The sequence below is a fragment of the Callithrix jacchus genome, chromosome 4, assembly GCF_049354715.1.
Source record: "Callithrix jacchus isolate 240 chromosome 4, calJac240_pri, whole genome shotgun sequence".
Lineage (NCBI taxonomy): Eukaryota > Metazoa > Chordata > Mammalia > Primates > Cebidae > Callithrix > Callithrix jacchus.
The window spans coordinates 103,619,092-103,643,453 of NC_133505.1; the positions used below are offsets into that span (position 1 = coordinate 103,619,092).

Genomic DNA, 24,362 nt, shown 5'->3' on the forward strand with positions numbered 1-24,362 from the left:
TTTATATATTGTTTTTAAAACCCAACAGAGGCAACTCTTTCTGCTTAATTTCTCTTGCACTAGAGGTTGGAGATCGGTGGTTTCATTTTGTTTTCCGATGTGTTGAATCTAACATAGATCTGATTTCTCATACTCATAATAAGAGAAGATATTTCTTCTTATTGTATATTTGTGACATAAGGAATTATAAATGTTAATATATGAGGAAAGCAATAAAAGGCAAGATTTCATGTAAGAAGGGAAAGCAATGCTTTTGAGGCATATAAGAAACTATTAAAATAGAACATTCTATAATTTATATATAATAATTATTAATAATCTTTGAGTGTACTGGAGAAATATGAGTTTTGAGCAGCCAATGGTTTCAATGTGATAATTTTTCTTCGATCTTTAATGAATAAGGAGGCAAAAGACTAAAAAAAATATTTTAGTTTTTCTTCCAGTGTGGTTGACTAATTGACAAAGAACTTGGAGACAGAGACTTTATTTTAGTTCATAAAAGTACATCTTAAAGATTAATACAAAAGACTTATTTAGATCTCAGCTTTCCTGGCACTTTTTGTTTTATTATTAAATTTCGTTAAAATAATGCAAAATAGAAAGTAAGCAGATCATGGTGCCTTGTGGTAGATCTCACTTTCAGTCTGGTTGGTTATATATTCACTGTTTGTAAACCAAAAAGAAGAGGACTATGAACGTTTTATGTCTTTGATGACTATCCTTATGGGTTGAGGAAATTTTTGCTATTACATGCTGGCCGACTGTGGCTTGCTTATTTGACTTTATCTCAGTTACAGGGAAGTTCGGATCAGAACTGAAAATAGACTTTTTTGGATAGTGGAAAAAAAGTAACATTTCAAATATGATGAGATGTTACTCCAAATATTCCATCTCATTTTTTTTAATACCATGCTAGATAAATGAGTCAATTTATCCACCAAAAATACTTATAGAGGACCTCTCCATGTTATAAGCACTGTAGAAAATGCAAAGATGAGAATAACATAAAACATGTCATCAAGAAAATGTACTTTATAAATGGGAAGGCCAGAAATAAAATACAAAGGCCAACTACAAAATTAGACAATAGAGAAAAAGATGTTCCCAACAATATGTAATTGATAGAGTATCAAACCATGTATATATTTTAAGTTTGCAGTGCTAATATCTGACTATGTGTCATATTTTGGGACAGAGGGTAGATCAAAGTGGTTTGTTGAAGGCTTGGAAGTGTTCATGGAACTGATGGTACTTGACTTGCTTTGTATTTAGAAGAGCAGGAGAGGATGCAGGGGACTGTACAAAGTTCAAGAAATGATATGCTTTAATCAAGGTAAGAAACTGGGAGAAGAGAGGAAGTGGCAAATATATTTAGGTTATATGAGATTCTTATAGAGAACTATAGGTAATTCATTGAGGTCACATTTTAAAAGGTTGTGATCATAATGTTTTATTTATCCTATATCTAACGATTTTTGATGAAAAATTTACAAAAAGGATAAAATGCTCTTTTAGGGAGACTGACCCAGTGGTAGGATGTGGTATAGATTAATGGGATGGGGACCTAACATTTGCTCATAGTCTCATTTATTTTCTCCCACATGACTAAATATTCCTGTTCTCCTGTATTTTTCTCCATGGATGGAGTCTCCATTCATAGAACTGCTTTGCAGAGCTTCACCTCCTGCCTTTGTTGACAGGGGCCTTCCTCTCTTTCCTGGGTGTGGGTAGCAGTGTCCACAAGGCTGCCAGCCCTGATTGTCACAGAAGTGCAGGGTGTGAGGAAACAGCAGGGAGAAAGGCTCTTTCCTCAGCTCAGAATTGCACTTGTGCCAAGAATTACCCAAAGACTCTCATGAAAATATTTCAATATCTCAGCCTTTCTAAGAATCACAGGAAATCTCTCATAAGACAGTTCTGTCACTTTTTCACCTTTACCTCTGGAACCTTGAATACATCAGGCAGGGAATGATGCCATCACCTTCATTATTCTTGTCTCCTCTAATTTGATGGCTTCTGGTCCCGACTAAACTTGTCTTTTCCTTAATTGTAAAACAACAGTTCACAAAAATCAATGGGGCTGGTGTGCATTTAATATGAGTGAGTGGAAGAAGGGGTCTTCTCTACAGCTCAGCCACCCACCCAAATGCTGGTTTGATTCTGATTCTGTAATCTGCTATTTGCAGTTAAGCCTCTGGAAAAGTAGCAACTTAGGGAGTCTTCCTTCATCTCACTCCCACTGTTCCTGTCCCTTTATACACCTTTTCCCACTGGAGCATATTTAAAAGAGATGCAAATGCTTAAAATATATTTGAGGATATAAGGGGTTTTTCAACTGCTGGCCCTTTTTGTAGGCTTATTGACTGTTAGCTTGTTTTTGTTATTTATAAAGGAAAATAATACTGAGAGTCTTTCTGCCATGACAATTTCTGAAATGTGCCAAATAGATTACTACCTGCCTTATTCATCTATAAGATGACTCTGTTCTGATAACTTCGGCATAATTCTGTAAAAAGGGAAGCTACCTGTTTAGACTTGTTCGGAAGTTTCTAACAATTACCAATTCAAATGTATTGGGATTGAATATATTGCTTAGAAAATAAGAGGTAAAATCACTTCTAGTTGTATATTTTTGGAATGATAACACTGTTTTATAGCATTTTAATTTCTGTAGCACCAGTGTAACAACTGAACAACTATTAGGGAAAGCATTAATTAAAAACTGTTTGTGGATCAATTATGGATGAGAATTTCTTATTAGTTTTCATATGGCCTTGTACCTTTTTGAGAACTGTCATTTTGTACAAATTTTAATTGAAGATGTATCTCTGGTTCCTTACAACTTATGAAATTGAGTATATTCTCTCTTGCAGAGAGAACTACATTAATATAGAAGGAACCAAATTCAATTGTCAAAAACAAGTTAAACCATTGATTTTATTAGACAATACCAGACTTCGGTTCAACTAACATTTATGGATCCCCTATCCTAGCCAGGCATTTTGCTATTAAATGATATCACCTATTTAACTTATGATTCTTCAAAGGGAGGAATGACATAGGTATTCATATTCACATTTTACAGATGAGAAATGTGAAATCTGAACAAGTTAGATGTTGGTGACTCCATGTCTAGTGAGTAATAGAGGTGGGATTTGAAGCTAGAGTTCCTGATGCCAATGTGGAAGTTAAATAGTGATTTCGCTATTATTGTATTTATGACCTCAGTTTAACTCATCTACCTCAAAATCTGCAAAACGTTTCTCTAACTATTAAGAGAGTCAACATTCTTGTGATTATTATACCTATTTGGTGTATGCGGGCAAAATATGAGAAAATTACATTATTCTTTCTGATAGGAATATTCTCTTAAGTAAACAAAAAACATATGCTTTCTTTTTAATTATTACTTTTAGGTAATAAAAGGTAATTAAATAACCTGATTACAATTTTATTATGTCTTAAACTTTGTGCTGCTTAAAATAGTAACTTTATAGTCTTAGCTTTGTGCTGCTTAAAATAGTAACTTTGAAACTCTTAAAAATAAATATATTTTGTTCATTCACGCTAAATTATTATTTTTTATTTTCCAAGTTTTTACTTTAAAAGATTTCAAACCTATCAGTAAACTAAAAATGTATATAAATGAACACTCATATGCCTCATCTAAGTACACCAGTTGTTACCAGTTACCTTCCTTTGCAATCTCTCTCTCTCTCTCTCTCTCTCTCTCTTTCTCTGTGTCCTTCTCACATGTAGAGATATATTTACTGAACCATTTAGAAATCGGTTGCAGACATCATGACAATTCACACCGAAATACTTCAACATCTATTTCCTCAAGACAAGGACATTCTTCTTCTAACCTTAATGCCATTATTACACTAAAAAATATAAACTATAGATGTAAGAAAAATACCTGATATCAGACCATATTAAAATGTTTCCATTATGCAATTAATATTTCTTATAGTTGTTTCACTTTTCAACTGATGATTCAATCAAGGATTATTCAATGCCCTTAGTTGTCTTGTCTTTAATGTAGAATAGTCCCTCTCTTGTCTCATGAATTTGAAATTTTGAAAATTCCAGGCCAGTGTTTTTTTTCCCACAATGTCCCACTGAACCACTGACTATTTCTGTATTTTTAGAATCAGTTTAAATACTTTTTGTTAAGAATAATAAACAGATGATCTTGTGTCCTTCTCACTGTATCACATTAATAATATTGATTTGTCTTCTTATTTATTTATTTTTTATTTGAACAAGATGATGTCTCTGAGATTCTTTCATTGTAAAAGGTAACCTTTTTTCTTGCAGTTGATAGATAACTGTAGTTAATGCTTCAAGATTGTATAAAAATCTTGCTCTCAAAAAATACATTTGATTTTTTTAACATTCATGATAATCAACTTTTGTTTTTGCAAATGATGATTTTTTAATTTATATCTTTGCTTTATATTTACTAATGAACTTTCTTTAAGGAAGAACTTTCTCTTTCCCATTTTTTTATTTTTAAAAATTTTATTATGAATATAAGAATTTCTAAAATATTTGATGTGTTATCATCCATTGCCATCATTATTTTTTTGAATGCTCAATTATTCCAAATATGTAAATTAGAAACCTCTTCAAGTTGACCTCTGTGCGTTTGATATAGCCTTATCAATCTTTGAGCATTTTCTTTGCTTTCTGTTTCAGCAATATGTTACAAACCTACCTTGTACTTACCCTGCCTAAGAGCTGGAACCAACCATTTCTCCAAGGAGCTCTGGTTTCTTATAGTGGGGAATTGTATTTAGAAACCAAGATTCAGGTTCATCATATGCTTATTCAGGCAGTCTATGTATGCAGTGTATATATATCTCTTATACTGAAAGCTACATTGCAGGGTTCTTTCACACTTTTCTCTAGTCTATGTTTGGATTTTATTTTTCCCACAGTGAAGATCCTGACTTAACATAAATATATTTATTCATTTAGTGTATTTTACAGGACCCACAAAATATTTTCAGAATTACTGCACCAATACCACAACCAACAGCAAACTTGCTAAGGAAACTTAAAGTGTCTTAAAATTCATTTTGTCTTTGAAATGTATTCACTAGGGGTTTATAATCACATACTATGTTCAAAAATTTCTTAAATTATGTGTGTCCATGAGTGTGTATGGACACGTTATAAATTTGCTATAGCTAAATTTGTTTCTATTTGTATTCAATTTTAGTGTCTTTTTGGATTCTTGATTTAATTTAATTTCTAAATTTATGTAAAGAAGTGATATGCTTTCATATCAAATGCTATATATGTGCGTATATGTGTATATATATATATACGCACATATATATGTATATATATATACATATACTCACATATATATGTGGATGAATCAGAAAAGTTAGATTCTTTTTCCTTTCTATTCTACTTTGTTCTCACTTTTCATTTATAGGTAACAATTTGCATTAGTTTTTGTTTTATTTTTTCTGTGTGTATTTTGCAAATACATACACAAATGTATTAAGCAATACAAACACAAACAAACACACTTAATGTGTATCTTCTTCATTCTCTTCATTCTTACACAATAGGTTATAATATATATTTTTACATTTAACACTATATCCTGGGAATCACTCCTAACCACTTTATTGACATCTTCTTTAGTCTTTTTGTATAGCTGCAAAGTACCCATTTTTGGATGTACAGTAACATATAACAATCTATTGCCTGCTACTGCAGAGAATTTAAGTTGTTTTTCAATATTTTACTGTTATAATTAATGTTTTAATGAATACACTGATACACTTATACATATGTTTTGTAGTTGTGAAAATATATAATCAGATTAAATTTTTAGAAGCGGAACTGTTGGATCAAAGGATATGTTTCATTTTTCTAGCTTTTGCTAAATTCCTCTCCATAGGATGGCATAATGTTATGTTCTGACCAACAATGTATGAGGATATGTTTCTTCACAAACTCACCAGCAGGGTGTATTGTGAAGCTTTGGATTTGTGTCAACCTGGTAAGTGAGAAGTGGTCAGTCAGTGTAGTTTTAATTTCTGTTTTTCTAAATTAAGTGATTGGAAGCATCTTACATGTATTTTAGAACCATTTGTATAGTTTTTTCTGTGGAACATATGCTCATGTCTCTCTCATTTTTTAGAGTTCTTAATATTTTTGGAATATTAACCTTTTATCTGCAATATATGTTGCAAAATATTTTCTCACATTTTGTCATCTTTCTTTTCATTTTGCTTATGGTGTTTTTTCTGCAAAAGGTTATTTTAAAATATTTTATGTAGTTTAATTTATCTTGTATTGTTTCTGGATTTTGGATCCATGGTAGAAAGGCTTCCCCCATGTCGAGGTTAAAAAGGAATTAATCTATGTCCTTCTCTATTATGTATATGATTTCATTTTTTATATTTAGATATCTGATCTATTTTTAGTTTATTTTGATATGTTTGTGGTATAGATCTGATGTCACATTTTCCCAAAAGGAGTGATTGGAAATGGTCCATATGTGTGTGTGTGTGTGTGTGTGTGTGTGTGTGTATAATTTACATGTATACTGGGCTTTCTCATTGGTTCTGTTTATACTTTCATAACATTGTGCCTTGATTATAAATCTTAGTATCTCTTTGGGCACTCTATTGCCCCTTTTGAAGGATTGTTCTAGTTTTTCTACCATAATTACTTTCCTGAAAATTTTAGAATCAACTTATCTGGTTTCAAACATATTGTTCTTAGTATTTTTACAGAATCACATTGTTTCTATATTAATATGGTGAGAGTTAACATCTTCGTAGTGTTGACTCAGACCATCTAAGAACAGATAGATTTCCCTTTGTTCAAGTTCACTTTTCATCCAGAGTATTTTAAAGTTTTTCTTTAAAAGGATTTTTCACATCACTTGTAAAGTTTAATTCTAAGTACCTTTTTTTTGGTGGCCATGATGAATAGTGTTTCTCTTACATTGTACCTTCAATTGATGATTTGTATATATAGAGTACATTAATTTGTATATAGTATTTGTCTTTCTACTGTTCTAAATTTTATTTTGATTTCAGTTTAGTCATTAAATCCTCTTGAGTTTTATGTGTATACTATCTTGTCATCTTCAAATAGGATGTTTTATTCTTCTTTTATGTTCTTATGTCTCTATTTCCTCTTATCTAATTTCATTGATTAATATGTCAAATGCAGGACTGTAATTGGAGACAGTGAGCATTTTGCCTTCTAACCATAAAGGAATGCCTTTAGTGTTTACTAAAGACAAGTCAAGTAGGTCAGATACTGGCTTTAGGATACACAAAACAAATACACACACACACACACACACACACACACACACCTATTTCATTTAAAATGGATGCTGAAATATGTTGAATCTCCTTTCAAAGTTTCAACATTTATGGAATTAATCATGTGATTTTTTTCTTATATTTATTAATATGGTGAAGTACACTGATGCACTGATGGATTTCCAAATATTAAGCTGCCATTGCATTCTTGGTAGAAATACCATTTGACCATGATGTATTTTTTTTGTATATACTATTGAACTCTGTTTCCTAATATTTTGATTAGAATTTTGAAGAAATATTAATAAATGTTATTTTTTAAAGCTTTTATTACTAGATTTAGGTATCAAGGTTTTTTGTGTACTCTCATAAAAAACACAACAGAATTTGGAAGTTTTTATTTTTTTCCCTTATGCTCTGGAATAATTTAACAGCACTGGACTTTTATTTTCATTGTTGGAGGTTTCTGGAATTCCCCTTTGAAAACATCTGGAGTTGGTGATCTGTATGTGGGTTAATAATTACTAATTCTCTCTATTTCTGCTTGGAAGTTGGTTTGTTTACACTTTCAGTTTCTATTGAGATCTGTTTGGTAAAAATAGTTTCTTTAGAATTAGTCATTTCATCTAGATTTTCAAGTTTATTTGTTGTGCAAAGTAAAAGGTAAAATTACATGATTTTGAAATTTGCTCTTATTTTAATGTTTATTTTGTTTCCTATAGCTTATTATTTCATGTATTTTTCCTTTAACGATTAGTAAATGATTTGTTTTGTTTTTTAATTAAATTACTGAATTTCTACTATTTTGTGTTTTCTAACTTTATTAGTATCTGCTTTTATTTTATTTTGTTCCCTTTTGCTTAGGTTTACATTTTATTGTTTTCTGGCTATTCGAATTGGGAATTTAGCTCATATATTTTCTGCTTATTAGTGATTTAATATAATGCCATAAATCCTGATATGTAGCTTTTAAATAAAGTGTTATTTTTAAAAAATCTGCAATTTTATTTTGGTCTTTTTCCTTTTGCTCAATAATTACTTAATAGAGATTTTAAAATTCAATTTGCAATAACCTTAAAATATTGTTATAACTGTAAAATGTTATCATATTGTGGTCATGTTCACATCATTTTCTCTTATAGAAATTGTTAAGATTTTTATAATAGTTTATTATACAGGAATACTTCACTTTATTGTGCCCTGCTCTGTTATGCTTCACAGATATTACTTGTTTTACAAATTGATGATTTGTGGCAACCCTGCATTGAAGAAGTCTATTGGTACCATATTTCAACATGTTCCCATTTCCTATCTCTGTGTTACATTTTGGTAATTCTCAAAATATTTTAAATTTATTATTATTATTGTATCTGGTCAGTGATCTTTCTAACACTATTGTACTATAATTATTTTGGGGTACCATGAGCCTTGCCTACATAAAATGGCAAACTTAACTGGTAAATGTACATTTTCTGACTGCCCCACCAACCAGCTGTTCTCCCATAGCTCTCCCTCTCCTTTAACTTCCCTATTTCCTGAGACACAACAATATTGAAATTAAGCCAATTAATAACACTATGATAACAATAAAGCTAGTACTGATTACGCTTAGTGGAAAAAGAATGTTGAAATTCATGAAAGGAGAAAACAGGCCTCTTGTACCAAACAGTTAGCTAAGTTGAGAATGGAAAGTAAAAATTTTTGAAGGAAATTAAAAGTGCTATTTCAGTGAATGCATGAATGTCAAGAAAGCACAACAGCCTTATTGCTTATAATGGAGAAAGTTTTAGTGGTCTGAAAAGAAGATCAAACTAGCCACAACATTCTCTAAGAGCCAAGGCCTAATCCAGCAATGGTACTAATTCTCTTTATATCTATGAAGGCAGGGAGAAGTGAAGAAGCTGCAGAAAAACCTGGAAGCTAACAGAAGTTTATTAGGTTTAAGGAAAGAAGCTGTATCCACAACATAAAAATTTAAGGTGAATCGACAACTATTGAGTTGAATTCAATTTAAGTCACCAACTGCATTAGCAAGTGCTGATGTAGGAGCTACAGCAAGTTATCCAGAAGATTTAGCTAAGATAATTGATGAAGATGAACTAAACAACATATTTTTAGCATAGGCAAACAGCCTTTTATTGGAAGAAGATGCCCTCTAGGACTTTCATAATTATAGAATATAGAGGAAAAGTTAATGTTGAGTTCAATGCTTTGAAGGACAGGCTGACTCTCTTGTTAAGGGCTAATGCAGCTGGTGATTTCAGTTGAATTCAGTGCTCATTTACCATTCTGAAAAGTCCTAGGGCCCTTAAAAATTATGCTGAATTTACTCTGCTTTTGCCCTGTAAATGGAATAACAAAGCCTGGATGATGGCGCATCTGTTTACAATGTGGTTTACTGAATATTTTAGGTCCACTGTTGAGATCTACTTCTCAGACTCCTTTCAGAATGTACTGCACATTGACATAGTCACCAAAGAGCTCTTATGGAGATGTACAAGAAGGCTCATGTTGCTTTCCTGTCTGCTGACACAACATCCATTATGCAGCTCATGGATCAAGGAATAATTTTGACTTTCAAGTATTATTACTTAAGAAATATATTTTATGAAGCTATAGCTTCCATAAATATTGACTTGATGTATTTGGACAATGTACATTGAATATCTTTTGGTAATTCTAGATGTCATTAAGAATATTAATAATTTACAAAAGGAAGTCAGAAATTAACGGGCTTTTGTAAGAAGTTTACTCAGACTCTCATGGATGACTTTGAAGAGTTCAAGACTTCAGGGAGGAAGTAACTGTAGAATTAGTGGAAATAGCAAGAGGACAAGAGAAGTGGAGTCTGAAGATGTGATTGAATTGTTGCAATCTCATAATAAAACTTTAATAGATGAGAAGTTGCTTTTTATACGGAATCAAAGAAGTATTTCTGATGCTGTGAATACAGTTGAAATGACAACAAAAGATTTAGAATACTTCATAAACTTAGTTTATAAAGCAATAGTAGGGTTTGAGACAATTGACTTGAATTTTGAATGAAATTGTGCTGTGAGTACAATGCTATCAAACAGTATTGCAAGCTGTGGAGATCTCTTTTTTAAAACGAAGAATCACTTGATGAGGCATACTTTACTGGTGTCCTATTTTAAGGTACTTCTACAGTCATCCTAACCTTCAGGAACCACCACTCTGATTAGTCAGCAGCCATCAATATTGAAGCAAGATCCTCCACAGCAAAAAGATTATACCTTGCTCAAGACTCAGATAACAGTTAGCATTTTTAAACAATAAAGTATTTAAAAATTAAGGTATGTACATTAAGTTTTTTAGACATAATTCTATTACACATTTAATAGACTACAGGCTAGTGTACACATAACTTTTATGTGCACTTGGAAACCAAAAAACTGTGTAGTCACAATTCCTTTATTGCAATATTTACTTTATTGTGGTGGTCTGGAACCAGACTTGCCATATTGCTGAGGTATGCCTGTATGTTCAGTTTTTATAAATGTTCCTGTGTGCCTCAGAATAAGGAAAATGTTTCTTTTTTGAGATGTTAAGTTAAACATATCTCTATCTATCTATCATCTATCTATCTATCTATCTATCTATCTATCTATCTATCTATTATTTTTCATCTTATTGATGCTGTCATTTAGTTTTTTTCCCCACCTATCTGGTAGAGAGTGTGAGTTAAAATTTCCTTTAAATAATATGTTTCTGCCTACTGGTGCTAGCATCAACTGTAATTCTTATTATTCAATATGTTACTTGTTGCATAGAAACTGATAGCTCATATCTTCATTGTCCAATTTTGATTTTTGTTATAAAGTTGTCATTTTAAAAATCTTTATTAATGCTTTCTGGTCTAGATTGTACCTTAATTTCAATTATCTCAACTACTCCTTCATATTTTTTTGTAATTTGCTGGTATGCTCTTACCCATCCTTTTATTTTCATCCTTTCTGAATTAGTTGGTTTTAGATGTATCTCTTGCATACAGTGTAACACTGACTTTTATTTTGTTAGGCAGCCTAAAATCTTATTTTTAAAATAAATATGTTAAGACCACTTACACTTACCAATATGACTGATACTGTTTGTCTCAACTATTATTTTATATTACCTATATGGTTAACTTTATTAAGTTACTACCTATATGGTTAATAAAGTTAATAAAGTTATTAACCATATAGGTAGTTAATTATACTACCTATATGGTTAATTATACTACCTATATGGTTAATAACTTTATTAATCATATAGGTAGTATAAAATAATAGTTGAGATAAACAGTATCAGTCATATATAACCATATGGTTATATATTTTATGATATATTTCTTTCAAGTTTCTATGATACATATTTAGGCTCCTACCATTGTTTTTCAGCTTTAATTACATATCCTTTTATTCTCTTCTTTTTTTAATGTAGGGATTAATACATTCATTTGGTTTCCCTTTTCTGTATTCCTTTTTCTCTATTTAGTTTCATTATTTATATCTGTCAGAACACATAAACATTTACATTATTATACATTTGTCCCAAGATTTTGCTTTATTTAGTTTTTCATCTTGGATTTACAATTAAAAATATTAAATAACGATTATCAGTTATTCTATGCCATTTTTACAGATATCTTCATGTTGAATGAAGCTTCTGCTACAGTAGATTTCCATAATATTCTGTGAGATCTTGCACACTTAAAACTATTTTTATATCGACTTTAAATTTGAAGAACAGCTTACTTTAGTTCCCTAAATATCTTGAAATTAACATTCTGCTGTTGTCTTCCTTTGTATTTTGTTGAGAGACTCTTTTTCTAATCTCCTATTCTTTAATTGCATACTTCTTGATCTTTTTGTCAGGAAACTCTAAAGAGTTGTTTTCTTTATTTTTAAATTCTAATAGTTTTTTTAGTCTATGTCCAAATTGGCCATTCTGGATCAACTTTTCTAAGTACATGAACTCTTTCAAAATACAGATTTATGTCTTCTTTAACCTCTGGAATGTTTTCTCAGATTATCTTTTTAAATATTAGTTTTATTCTGTTGGCGTGGTTTTTTAGACATGGATTTCAATTATATGTGTATTGGACAGTCTCATTTTATCTTCTATATTTCTCACTTTTTGCCTCTTAATTTCATTTTCATTCTCTTAGTCATTTTTATTCATTCCCTAAATACTTCTTATTACTTATTCTTAGTCAAATATATTCTACCTTAATTATGTTTTAATTTTGTCTTTATTTCTGAGATTACTTTTCTGGTTTGAAGGTTGTTTAAAAATCTGAAAATGCTTTTAAGGATATTTGTTCCCGATGACAGTGTTAGGTTACAAGTTTTCTGTGCATTACATTGTGTTAGGGAGAAATTTGATTGACTGGAACAGTTTTGTTCTCACTTTTATTTTGTTCTTACGGTAACCTTGACTGCTTTTCCTGACATTTCTATTGACTCATAATTTTTTGTTTACTTTACTTGATTAGTAATAAACATTTAAGCATGAAATGGGAATATGGGTAGTTTATTAGATTTATTAGCTCATGTGTATTCTCTTCAATTAATATTGTGAAGTGCCACTTATTTAAGAGGTTGCAATTGGTGGGGGTTGTTTTATGTCTATTAATTTATGATTTTTTAAAAGTTTTTTGGGGAGCTCTAAATTTCTACTACTTGTTTCTGTCTTTACTATTACCACAGAGCCATTAAGCAACACCTTCACTTCCCATAACTGCCATCTTTAATCATATGCATCTTCAGCAGCCAGGAATTCTAACAGCTTCAAATAGAAGATTATTATAAATTCAATAATGTTTTTGTGGTATGATCATGAATAAAGTGAATTTGAATAAAGGGAATCTTAGGCCTTGGACTCATGGCTGGTAACTGGATTGCTGTTGATGTCCCTTCTAGATTTTCTCTGATCTCCTTTACCAGGTCTGTACATATTTTGCCTCTGCTAGGGTCAGTGAGTGTTACCAATCTAGAGCTAATGTAATTTAATCTTTTAGCCTGGCTGTTTCCTAACCAGGATGTGGTATGAATTTGAACAGCAGATTTTTTATTGATCAGGCCTAAGACTACACATTTTCAGGGGAGATTATTATTTATTATCTATTCTAAAACTCTAATTCCTTGCATTAATTTTGCTTCAAAGTCAGCACTGCTGTTTGATATTAAGGTCACCCTTTGGTTATTTCAGTTTACTTTTCATTTTTTCTTGGTAACTAAGGATTTTCTCTAATTATTTGTGAGCTTATTAATGCATTGTAGAATAGTATTGGTTGTAATATGTCCAGCATGTGGATACTTTGCAGTAATAGAATTTTACAGAATGCAACTGAAGTATAACTCTGACTTTCAGATTTTTACTTCTAATTATGTTTACTTACTGGTCTTTTGAAGCATGTCTTCAAGATTTTTTTTTTTTTTTAGTGTTACATGGAATTTGTTTCCTACTCTGTGAGTATTTAGTATGCTTGGACACGTAAAATATAATATGGTACAATATTGAATTGTTGGATCACCCTATTTTCATCTCATAAATCTACATTTGTTCCAGTTCCTTCTGTTGTTTAATGCTATGAAGAAGAAGTCTGAGGCCCGCCTAATTTTTTTGTTTGTTTGATTAATTGTAGTTAATTTTTTGTTGTTTTGCCAATAGTTTACAAGAGTTCTAACATTATTATTTTTATAATTCAGTTATTACCAAGATGTGCATTTGTCATCATGCCTCTTAAATTCTATTCTAAGAAACACATTTTTTTTGTGCGTGTGTGTGGGGGGGGTGAGAGATTGAATTTGGGTATTGTGAGGAATAAAACGGGTTCTCCTGTTTAATTCATTGGGAAATTCTTCGTTCTGTTCAAAAGGTGTACACTTTGGAAGCAGAACAACAAATTTCCCAGTTTTGTTTTGGTGGTATAGTTTCTGGGTCTCTAAGTCGGCATAGGCACTAGGAATAAAATGAACTTCATATTTTTTTTTCCAGGCTAGTACCTATTTATAAGGTGTAGCTTTGGCATTCCTTGATGCGATCTTAGTGTCAGCTTTAGTTTGGGTTTAGTTTTATATTTTCGATTTCATATGTGTGCTTTAATCATACTTTATAAGAGGCTGCTTAGAAGGTGCTGGCAAGAAAACATCTTAAATTTTAGTCCCTTTACATTTTAATCACATGTAATTTGTTATTAAGATTATGCTTAAATTTTCACTTAAGATTACTTTATGCATATATACTATATAATAGCTTTAAATATTTTAAACTCATGTGTCCTTATCACAATTTGCCACTTCTGTCTTGGTCACTGACCTTTTCTGAATTATTTGTTTTGTTATTTCATTTGAAAAATGTGATGTTTCATCAGTAACAAGAATTCTAGTTGGATAAAAATATTTTTACATTATAAGAAATTATCTGGAATGTAGTTTGAACAAGAACTACAATTATAATAGTAAAGTTTTGGCTATTTTTCTGTGTTATTTTCCCATTTTTTGATGGAATAATTGGTAAAGACTTATCTCTAAACTGTGGCTAAAAAGTGTCATATAGTGAAATTTAAAATTGTATCTAAAAAATACTTTTAAAATGTTATCTTAAAAAGTAGATAATAAGAAAGCATCAACTTAGTCATACATTAGGAAACTAATCAAAGGCCAGATTTCCTTCATAAACAATAAGCTTTAATTTCAAGAACTACCAACAAAATGTTTTAACAAATGAACCAATATCGATATAAGCTAGATTATATAAACATATAAGTAAAAATTAGCCATGAAAACTCTAACACTAGCTAGCTTAAGTGTGGTTCTCTGAAATATTATGCTTTTTGAGTTTCCAAATATCAGGTTTAACAGTACCCTCTCTAGTAAAGATCTCATTGTGGGTGTCAGGCTTTGACTGCCTAATACAATGTATTTAAGAAAAGCAATCAGGAAATGAAATGGGTTATTTCCCTATACTCTTTTGCAGTCCATTTGGTTTCCTGTAATTGGGATCAAATTTTCCATCTGCCTTGGTCCTCTGTTAATGATTTCAGCTAAAACCACAACATTTCCCCTCTTTGAGTTTCTGCTACTATAAACCTTGATTAAATGTCAGGTTTTTGTTTTCACTGTTGTACTTTTTTTTTCCTATTTACATTTTTGACAGCCTTCCCTCTCAACTGAATACAGTTATCACGTCTTTATTCTAATCTTCTCCCAAGCTGCCTATATTATCACCCCTGTGTTTGAGAACTCAGATTCTTACCCTTTAATCCACTAATTGGCTTTTTACCCCATCTTACCTTGCCTCCTCTTTATGCGTCTGACCCTTCTTTCTACCATACAACCTGCTCACCAGGCTTGCGGTCCTGCCTGATCTTCTTACCTTGTGCCCTCCTTCTTCACCCAGAGGACTTTATTAATATTTTAGCCTCCACTCTCCCAAAAGTTTTTGTGAATATGGCATCCATTATAATATTTTTTGAGAACAAATAGCACATTTTCAAAGAAGATTTAAAAAAAAAGAAATTTATTTTTTGAAGTCAGTTTTTGTTGATTAAGTATATGCATTGGTTTCAACAGCTGGGAAAATGTATGCAATTAACAAACATTTATTTTATCCTATTCATTTATATTTTCCCTTTGGTGAGAAAAGAGTATATGCCTATTATTCATTCAATGAGTGCTTTTCTCTTTAAATATGAATTTAGTCAAAATATTATTTTAGGATATTAAAATTTATGCTTACTTTTTAGTGAGTTTGAACATGTGGCAAAATCGAAATGTATGAAAATAAGCCAAGGCAACATTTCTCATATAAGTTTATACAGCTATAGTGATTGGTGAGTCTGTCAAGTTTTTCTAATATCCCATTAATATATTCTATTTAGTAGGATTATATTTAAAAAATGACAAATTATAGAAGAATATGTTAGTATATACACAAGTTACTAAATTCAACCACAACTACAAATCTCAAATGAATCAAGAAGTTTGAAATCTGTATTATTTTCTATGGAAACTTGAAAATAATATTTTCTTTTTCTTCAACATGATCTTGCTTTTTGTCACATGCATAGAATAAAATAGGCCTGGTTTTTACTATCAATTTATAATTTAGACAGGCTGATTTTATTAATTGAAGGTAATTTTCAAATATTTGACTTGGTAAGAAACATGTCACCAAGCAACTAACTCACCGGGAAGAATCATAAGGATTTAAGACTGACAAGGATTTCTAAGAATTACGTACTGTATCACATAATAGTAAAATTCTGGCAAAGGGGAATAAAAGCATAGAGTATACTGTCCAAGGTGAAGGAAAAAGTGTCAGGATGAAGACCTATTATCATACAGCTGGCCAGGGAGTTGGTGGGTAAATTAGCATAGAAGAAGATAAAACAAGACCCTACCAAATGCATTTAACATATTTCTGTTCCCTGAATCAGATATTTAGGGTGACTGCACCAAGCAGGACTGGAGAAGTCAAACTGGCACAGATTTACAGAAAGGAGCAAACGAACAATTTTCTGTAAGACACTAAACCTTACATTATAATCAGTAGACTGAGAATATAATTTACCAGTAGATTTAAGGAAAAATAAATACAAGAAAATAGATTTGGTTTTGCAGATGTCACCATTACATATAGTACTTTTCCCCAAAACATACCTAAAAGTTCAAGTCTACCTAAAAACTGCAGATTAGTAACCACAATATAAACAAATTACATGTAATTTCATCAATGTAAATTCCTTGAAGTTTGTTTATTTGTTTTTTTAAATGAGACTCTAAACATTGCCTTGTGAGCTTGCTCTTCAAATGAATTTTCAAAGACTTTAACGTCGTGTATATTTGGAACATTTTTTCTTCCTTGTTTTACCTATGCATTTTGATTGGAAACTCTGTAAGGACAGAAAACCTTCTTTGGCCCAAAAGACTCTAACTAGAGTTTAGCAGCATAAGCATTCTATAATGTATGCTTGGTATACATAGAAATAGAATTTTAATGATCTACCAATAAAATAAAAGCAATAGGTCTGGAAATTGCTTCTATATTCTTGGATCTGTCTCTGAGTATTCTAAATCTCTGCTGTCCAAAATGGTAGGCTCTAGTCACATGTGGCTATTCAGCACTTGAAATATGGTTTGTCCAAAGTGAAATGTGCTATAAATAAATATATATACTGAACTTCGAAAACGTAGTACAAAAAGAATGGAAAGTGTCTCATTGTCCTAAGTTGTTTGCATTGCTATAAAGGAATGCCTGAAGCTGGATAATTGACAAAGAAAAGAGGCTTATTTGGCTCAAACTTCTAAAGGCTGTACAGGAAGCATGATGTCAGCATCTGCTTCTGGTGAGGGCTTCAGGCTGCTTCCACTCATGGACAGAAGGTGAAGAGGAGCCTGTGTGTGCAGAGATCACATGGCAAAAGAGGAAACTAAAGAAAAGTGAGGAAAGTACTGGGCTCCTTTTAACAATCAGCTGTCTCAGGAACTGATAGAGCAAGAACTCACCCTCTAACCCAACAGGGAAGGGATTCACCCCATGACCCAAATACCTCTCATTAGGCAACACCTCCAACAGTGAGGATTAAATTTCAAATTTCAACATGCGGTTTGGGAAACAAACATCCAAACTATTTGTAGCACTCATGAATCACTTTTTATATTGATTATACCTTGAAAGAATGTTGAAATATTGTGGATTAAATAAAATATATGATGAAAATTAATTTCATCCATTTCTTGTGTTTTTTTCTTTTTAAGAGACGGAGTCTTGCAGTGTTGCACAAGCTAGTCTCAAATTCCTGAGCTCAAGTGATCCTCCCAGCTCAGCCTCCCGAGTGCTGAGATTATAGGCATGTACAACTCCCCCTGGCTTAATTTCATTAATTTTTTTTTTTTTTACTTGCTAGCACATGGCTACTAGAGAATTTTAAATTACGTATCTGGCTCACATTATATGTCTATTGAAAAGTGCAGTTCCAAATGGTGCCAGAGCTTTAAAAAATCATTTAAATTTAATATATTCTGGTTATCTCACATAGATTGGTTGAAGCTTTATTATATCATCTTCATATATATTTTGATACATGCTCTGAATTGTGTCTATAAATTTTTTTTCTAAAAAATATTTCTTTAGATTTAAAAAATAGGAATAGATCTAAATGAAAGCCTTTGGAATTATTGATACCAATGTATTGCTATTCCAGAGTACATTTCATCATTTCTTTTAACCCATTCCCACATCAATTCTTTCTGTAGCTGTGAACAGTTAGATACATCAATTTTCTTTCTTTTTTATCTTTCCATTAAAAGACTTTCTTTTTTTAAAAAAAATTATACTTTAAGTTCTGGGGTACATGAGCAGATCATGCAGGATTATTACATAGGTATACATATGCCATGGTGGTTTGCTGCATCCATCCCCTTGTCACCTACATTAGGTATTTCTCCTAATGTTATCCCTCCCAAATCCCACCAATCCCTGCTTTCCCTCCTTTAGCCCCCCTACCCCCTAACAGGCCCCAGTGTCTGATGTTCCCCTCCCTGTGTCCTTGTGTTCTCATTGTTTAACACCAACTTATGAATGAAAACATGCGGTGTTTGGTTTTCTGTTCTTTTGTCAGTTTTCTAAGAATGATGGTTTCCAGCTTTAGTCATGTCCCTGCAAAGAAGATGAACTCAACCTTTCTTAATGGCTGCACAGTATTCCATGATGTATGTATGCCACATTTTCTTTATCCAGTCTCTCATTGATGGGCATTTGGGTTGATTCCAAGCCTTTGCTATTGTAAACAGTACCACAGTGAACATATGTGTGCATATGTCTTTATAATAGAACGATTTATAATCCTTTGGGTCTGTACCCAGTAATGAGATTGCTGGGTCAAATGGAATTTCTATTTCTAGATCCTTGAGGAATCGCCACACTGTCTTCCACAATGGTTGAACTAATTTACACTCCCACCAGCAGTGGAAAAGCACTCCTATTTCCCCACATCCTCTCCAGCATCTGTTGTCTCCAGACTTTTTAATGATAGCCATTCTAACTTCTGTGAAGCGGTATCTAAATTCAGTTTTGATTTGCATTTCTCCAATGACCAGTGATGATAGCTTTTTTTTATGTTTGTTGGCTGCATAAATGTCTTCTTTTGAAAAGTGTCTGTGCATATCCTTCACCCACTTTTTGATGGGGTTGTTTGTTTTCTCCTTGCATGTTTGTTTAAGTTCTTTGCAGATTCTTGATATTAGCCGTTTGTTAGATGGGTAGCTTACAAAAATTTTTTCTCATTCTGTTGGCTGCCAGTTCACTCTAATGATTGTTTCTTTTGCTGTGCAGAAGCTCTTAAGTTTAATTAGATCCCATTTGTCTATTTTAGCTTTTATTGCCATTGCTTTTGGTGTTTTAGTTATGAAGTCCTTGCCTACTCCTATGTCCTAAATGGTATTGCCTAGGTTTTCTTCTAAGCTTTTTGTGGTGTTAGGTCTTATGTTTATATCGTTAATCCATCTGGAGTTAATTTTTGTATAAAGTGTAAGTAAGGGGTCCAGTTTCAGCTCTCTGCCCATGGCTAGCCAGTTTTCTCTATCTTACCTTCTGAGGATAAATCATGAATGCAATATTCGAAAGAATTTGGTTAAAAGAAAGTTGGAAGAAAATCATCCAGAAGGTTTTGAACTGGATTTGCAAATGTGGATCCTGAGGCCATGGTGCTCAGGTAATATAAGTAAACTTCTTAAAATGGTCTTTTGTAAATAGAGGTAACTTTGGCCAAGCATGGTGGCTCACACCTGTAATCCCAGCACTGTGGGAGGCAGAGGCAGGTAGATCACCTGAGGTCAGGAGTTTATGACCAGCCTGGCCAATATGGTGAAACCCCATCTCTTAAAAAAAGAAAAAATAGAGACAATTTTCCAGTGTCACAGAAGAGGAGTTGAAGATCCATTGTCTCTCAGAAACATTTATCTACTGACATTTTATTGCAAGGACATTTTGTTTTGTGTTCATATTTTTCTTATAAACCACCTTTCTTTGCTTTGCTTTCGAGACAGTTTGTACTTATTCTTTGATTTCCTTTTCTATTCAACAGTTAGTGAGAAATGGGCTTTAATTTCCAAGTCTGCCAGATTGTTTGCTCTCCAGAATATAACTGGATTTTGCTTTTAAACCCGATCAGATGTTTTTGTTGTATCATAAGAAAATGTAACCCAGCATTTAGTGAAATGATTGACATACTTTATACTTTTTCATTTTGTATTATCCTTATCCATAAACTTTTCCTTATTTTTGATGCCTTTTTCAGTGACATATTTATTCTTTAATGCCTTATTGATTTATATGAACTACCATAATTTATTATTGCTGCTATCACAATAAAACTACTATTTGAAATATACTCTATCAAATATTTCCTCCCCTAACAAAACGCATTGTTTTCTTCTTTGATGAGCAATTTGGACAATGATTGTATTATGTATATATTTTTTTAAGTTGGGTCCATATTATTCTCTTCTAAATTCTTTTTTCAAGCTGTGATGAAGTTTTTACAAATTTGTGTTTGGTCAAAATAGGGTTAAGAAACAGTAGCTGCTGTAATATATCCACAACTCTTTTTGTCTTTTTAATCTTTGTGTTTCTTTTACAAACAGGTACTTTTCTTCTATGTGATATACAAATCTCCCAGCTCCTAGAAGCAACTGGATAGGGATATGTGTTTCATCTTAAAACAAAGACCAAGAAAAAATAAAAATATGATAAAGTTATTCAAAGGATTTCAGAAACAGGTGTTCTAAAGTCTACACTAATTGGATTTCAGTTAATTATTCCTTTTACTTTAGGGAATATAAGTAAGAAATGTAAAAAAAAAGTACCTGAAAAACTTCACTGACATGCTAATTGCTCTAATATTTAACTTAGGGAAAAAAAAAAAACCTACCTTAGTGTGACCAAAGTCTTAATTACCTTTTTCATTTCTAGATTTTAAGATACAAATTATAGGCCCTCCCATACATTATATATTTCAGATGGCTATGGCCTACTCTAGTTTTTCATGTATATATAATTTTAATTTTCCATGACAATGCACAGAAGATATTTATATAATTTAAAAATTGGATTTTTGACTAAACTGAGGAAGACCAAAACAAATCTCTCTTATGTTTAGGTTAAGAAGTCTGCTGCTATTTTATTTTAGATAAATTGTTCATTCTTCCTTAATCTCATTTTTCTCTTTGAAAACAGAAAAGTAATTTTATATATTACTGTGGCCATTAGCATTCCTTAAAAGTTTGGGTTGAACAGTGAGGGTATTCTAAAAGTGACACTCTTGTTTGTGAAATAATATGATTTAATAAAGTAAACTTCATGAGGATTTGGATTTTTGTTATTGTTCACTGCTCTTTGCCTAAAGCATAGGGCCATGTCTGGTGCATAATTATTATGAAAGAAAATTTTCTGGATAATTGAAGGAATGAATGACACATATTGAAAGAAGTCAGCAATAGATGACTAGAATTAGGATACCAGATTATCTGAAAGTTGATATTTGATATAGTACATATTGATAGAATATTTTTTATTTGTAAAAAAATTAGAAATCATGGCATCATGGTAAAGAAATCATCCACTGGCTTGTGAAAATGGAGAATTCAATAATTAAGTGAAATAAGTAAGTTCATGATGCATACAAATTGTTTAGTAAACATTGGTTGAATGTGTATTTATTATACAATTTGTTATATTGCCAAATAAAAGTGATATCCATATATTATGCACCTTTTTCATCTGGTACAGTGCAGTGCTTGCTGATTCCATAGTCAAGCTTCATACTTATGGTGAAAGTAGAATTTTTAGCACTATGCTCATTTATACATTTTAACTGTCCTTCATTGACTTAAATAAACAATTTCATTTTCGTCTCAATTCCAATAGTGTACTTTTTCCAAAGACTTGAATTTTGAGGACTGCTATTCTAGACAATTCCACTAAGATATCAGGGGGAAAGACAAGCAGACAAACCAAACATACTATTATCATTAGATTGTATGAAAGAATGCATCTACTTTCTTGATTTTTCTTTATACTGTCAATAAAATAATTACATATTTTTTCATAAATTAATATTTGTACATGGTGAAAATAATTTAAATGCCTCAAAAGACTCTAAAAAATAACAAAACAACATCCCTACGTTTCTGATCCCATGTTCAGAGAAAATCATTCTTAGTTTCCATTTTAAAAATATTTTGGTGGTTACTATTATATTTAAAAAACATTATTTACTAATTTTTAATCAGATTTTTACTGGACTCTTAATAGAATTTAACACATTAGTTTCTCCTCTCCTGCTTTTAACAACTAAATTTTTGTGGTTTTATTCCCTTTTTCACATTATCAATATAAATGACCTTTATAGTTTTATGCTATTTAAATATTATTCAATTTTAAATCAAGTATTGGGCCTGAAACCACAAAGAAAAAATTGTACAAAAAGTGTCCAGTGTATTAAACTTTTAGTTTATTTTAAATTTTTGTACTACTTTTTGATCATAATTAACTGGAACTTTTAAGTATGATTCTTGTCCTCAGACTTTCTAGCCTTCTCTTTGTTTTGCTGGAGAACACCCTTGAGTAATGTTTCATTAGAGGTTGCATAGGAGAATTATTTTCTGTTCTGCTAGTCCACATATATTTTATTTTACTCTGACAGTTGATTAAAAGTTGGATGGGCATGGAATTATAGGATCAAAATAATTTTATGTCAGCACTTTGAAGGCATTAATGTGGATTGTGGCTTTGAGAAATTTTATGTTTTGAATCTCACTGCTTAGCAAGTAAACATTTTCTCTCTCTCTGAAGGATTTTAGCTATGTTTTTTCTTATTTTTTTATTTATTTGAGACAAGATCTTGTTCTGTTACCCAGACCAGAGCACAGTGGCACGATCTTGGCTCACCACAACCTCTGCCTCCTGGGCTCAAGAATCCTCCCACTTCAGCCTCCCAAGTGGCTGGAACCACAGGTGCACCACCACACCTGGCAACTTTTTTTTTTTTTTTTTTGTATTTTTATTAGAGATGGGATCTTGCCATGTTGCAAAAGCTGGGTAGTGTTTTTTTATATCTGGAATATTGAAACTTAACCAGAATTAATATAAGTGTATATTTTATCCCTTTACTCAAATTGACATATATAGGGTATTTTAATTTTGAATACTTGTTTCCTTCTTAGTGTAGTAAACTTTATTTTCTTTTTCTTTGATTTTTCTTTCTTTCTTTCATTGTCCATTCTCTATTCAGAGATTCCTCATTCTTTCTTTTAAAATTTCCCTAATATATTCTACTTCTTTTCCCTATGTCTTTCATCTTTCCTGCTTGTTTTCTGGTGGTGGTGTTTACTTTATTCCCTCCATCCATTTATTTTTTTTTTTGATAATTATACTTTTAAATTTTATGAAACTCTTTCTTTTCTACTTTAGTACATACTGAGGCAGTCTTTTTTAGTGTTAAGGATGGAAATATCCCCTTAACTCACTTTAATATTATGAATAATAAATATATAACAAAGTATATACATATATGTATGCACACACACAGAAATAATTTTTTTCTGTTTCTTAAATTGTTATTTTTCTAGATGAGTGATACTAAATGTTTATATTAGCCATTTATTTTCATTCTATTTGATTTTTTTCTGGAATCAGATTCTAGGTCAAATTCTATCTTTGCTATTGACTGGTTGAATAACCAAGGAGAAGTTACATAGCCACTTTAAAGCTCAGTTTTTTTCATTATTAAAAAAAAAGCGTAACAAGAGTAATATTGTGAGTCATTTTGTGATAATTTAACATGGAGTCACACATAGTTCATTCTTAATTTTCTAAAATGCCTTTTATTTCATCAATGACATAATGACTAATTTTTTTTGTTATAATGTATTTATGGGGCTGGCATAACTCCACTGTAAACCTTTGGTGCAACATATTCCTACTGAATATTCAGGGTTCAGTTTTTCTGTAAGTGAAGATAGTAAATGTTTTCAGCTTTGTGGGAAT

General features: G+C 31.5%; 1 protein-coding gene and 1 long non-coding RNA gene across 25 annotated transcripts in view; both read left to right on the plus strand.

Annotated features, from left to right (window-relative positions):
• Positions 1–24,362, plus strand: part of LOC144582184 (uncharacterized) — a 1,185,294-nt gene that overhangs the window by 407,243 nt on the left and 753,689 nt on the right. The window lies entirely within an intron of this gene.
• LOC144582345 (uncharacterized) lies at positions 14,711–21,060 on the plus strand. Of its 2 annotated transcripts, XR_013534871.1 has the most exons (3): positions 14,711–16,146; positions 16,753–16,835; positions 18,074–18,356. It is a non-coding gene; the product is annotated as an uncharacterized LOC144582345 (long non-coding RNA). The 2 variants fall into 2 exon arrangements; XR_013534870.1 differs by having other exon boundaries at positions 16,753–21,060.